General features: G+C 49.0%; 1 pseudogene; it reads right to left on the bottom strand.

Annotated features, from left to right (window-relative positions):
• Positions 1-1278: 1278 nt before the first annotated feature.
• Positions 1279-2290, bottom strand: LOC136317737 (bromodomain-containing protein 4 pseudogene; annotated as a pseudogene).
• Between the last annotated feature and the right edge of the window lie 655 nt (positions 2291-2945).

Here is a 2945-nt window from a genome sequence, read left to right on the forward strand (position 1 = left end):
ATTCCTGGCCCCCGTCACAGAAGAAAATGGACATAAGCTAGACTGTTGGGAAGGCATCTGAAGCCATCATTTTATTAACAGTCCTGTCCAACGAATTAGGCAGGACGTGTTTCAGAGTCCTCAGCGTCAGAGGTGTCTAATCGCTGCTGCTCTCAGACCCAGAGGCTGAGAAGTCCTTTATTTTGGAGGGGCCAGCAATCACATCCTCGTCTTCGGCATGAGGTCTTTCTCTGTTCCGCATAAAGGAGTTGACGGGGCACTGCACTTTCCACGGGGTCGGTAGTTGCAGGGTCTCCAAGCCAACGTTAATCTGGAAGGAGGTGTTTGTCTTGAACGAGGGCTTCCTACACCAGACGATATGCAACATTTGGCTTAACTGCTCCTCCGACTCATCCACTTGCTGCCACATGACCTCCACCTCCGCCTCGTCCTCCGCGTCCTCCACCTCGTCCTCCTCCTCATCCTCGGTCTCGTCCTCCACCTCTGCCTCGTCCTCCGTGTCCTCCACCTCGTCCTCCCACGTGTCCTCCGCCTCATCCTCTGCGTCCTCCACCTCATCCTCGGTCTCGTCCTCCACCTCCGCCTCGTCCTCCGATGTGTCCTCCGCCTCATCATCCGCGTCCTCCGATGTGTCCTCCGCCTCATCATCCGCGTCCTCCGATGTGTCCTCCGCCTCATCATCCGCGTCCTCCGCCTCGTCCTCATCTTCGGTTTCGTCCTCCACCTCTGCCACGTCCTCCGTGTCCTCCACCTCGTCCTCCCACGTGTCCTCCGCCTCATCCGCCGCGTCCTCGGACTCATCCTCCACCTCCGGCTTGTCTTCCACTTCTGACTGGTCTGCTGGAAGGAGCTTCCTCCTCCTGGGCGCTGACTCCTTGCTTGTATTTCTATTGCTGTTGTTTTCTTTGGTCTTTTGGGGATGAAGCTCCTTGCCCGTGTTAGTCTTTTTCTCTACTTCCTCTTTATTTTCGTCCTTTTTTTCTTGAATTTTCTTTTCGTCTTTCTCCTTCCATTGTCTTCTTTTGGCCTGTGAGGCAGCTGCAAGCTGCTCCTGTATTGGTTTAAACTGTTCCCGGCGCTCCAACACCTCCGGGGCTGGCTCCTTACCGAATTCATCACTTGAGCTGTCACTGAAGAAGACTGGCATCACAGGCTTCGTGGGGTTTTTTGACATCTTTTCAGGAGGCATCTTGACCATATCCTGAACCTTGTGAGCCATGGCCACCGCCTTGTGGACCGGAGAGTAGTATTTTAGTAGTTAGAGGACGTAGAGAACATCTACGGGACTTGAGTAACAAATTCCTGAGTATCAGATACTCACCAGCCTCCAGCTTAGACTTGATTGTGTTTGTGTCCATGGGTTACTTGATGACGTCACAATCATCATGCAGGCCCGGCACTTCCACGTCAACAGACTTGTAAAGGACCAGGCATAGACCACGTGCTTCCTGGTGACCATCTCCCTGAGGATACAGCTTCAGCACTTGAGCTGTGGCTAGACCTCACTGTTCTTGTGCGGTATTGCATGCTGTTGCGAGTCAGACATGTCCTTCTTTGAGGACTTCATAGGCCTGCTGCTCTCCTACTGGGAGCCCAGCTTGTTAGTATTGGGCTCTGGGGACAGCAAAGGCGACTTGCGAATTGGGTCAATGGTAGTGAGGGTGGTGGTGTCCACTTTCCTCTTTACACCTTTCCTTTTATTCACAGGCTGTGAAGTTGCTGCAATTATGGGCAAATGGCTCTGCGCAGGCTGGAAGGCCAGCGTGAGTGGGAGGGGGGTTAGGAGAACACTGGTGGGAAAGTCTGTAGTGGCTATGGGAGGAAACACTGTCAAGACAGGGGTCTGGACAATGAGGTCTGGGGTAAGGGCAGGTAAGGGATGAGGTGTGACCTGCACAGGTAGAGGGTTCTGTTAAGACATCTGCATCTGCAGTGGAGTCGATGTTTATGTTTGGTACTGTAGAGATTCCAGGCTTTGCTGTCCCTGGTTTTTTCTTCCGACATCCTGTAACTTTTCCTTCTGTGGGCAGTTCATTCATTTTTTGCAGAGTTTCTCCAGAGCTTCTGCCTGTTAAGGCTATGTCACCGCCAAGCTTATCGATGTAACAATTTGTAAACAGACTGTTGAAGTCCTGGGTACATTCCTGAGCATTCCAGTAATAGTTCTTTTCCAAGCACTTTTTTATTGTTCCCATATCCATAGGCGTTTACTGATCTTATAGTAAACAGGGAGGTTGAGTTTGACAGTGTACAGAAGCTGCTGGAAAGGCCATGCAAACTAGTGTTTCCATAGTGTTATTTATTTATTTATTTATTTATTTATTTTTAATGGGGTGACATCAGTAAATCAAGATACATATATTCAAAGGTAATATGTCCAGGTTATCTTAAAGTTCAATTATGTTGCATACCCATCACCCAAAGTCAGATTGTCCTGTCACCCTCTATCTAGTTCTCTTTGTGCTCCTCCTCCTCCCCCTTCCCTCTCCCTCTCCCCCCTCCCCCCGTAACCACCACACTCTTGTCCATGTCTCTTGGTCTCAGTTTTTTGTCCCATCTACGTATGGAAAAATGCAGTTCCTGGTTTTTTCTGATTTACTTATTTCACTCCGTATAGTGTTGTCAAGATCCCACCATTTTGCTATAAATGATCCGATGTCATCATTTCTTATGGCTGAGTAGTATTCCATAGTGTATATGTGCCACATCTTCTTTATCCAGTCATCTATTGATGGGCTTTTTGGTTGTTTCCATGTCCTGGCCACTGTGAACAATGCTGCAATGAACATGGGGCTGCATGTGTCTTTACAAGTCAATGTTTCTGAGTTTTTGGGGTATATACCCAGTAGAGGGATTGCTGGGTCATAAGGTAGTTCTATTTGCAGTTTTTTGAGGAACCACCATACTTTCTTTCATAATGGTTGTACTACTTTACATTCCCACCA

Source organism: Saccopteryx bilineata, chromosome X (genome assembly GCF_036850765.1).
Source record: "Saccopteryx bilineata isolate mSacBil1 chromosome X, mSacBil1_pri_phased_curated, whole genome shotgun sequence".
Taxonomy (NCBI): domain Eukaryota; kingdom Metazoa; phylum Chordata; class Mammalia; order Chiroptera; family Emballonuridae; genus Saccopteryx; species Saccopteryx bilineata.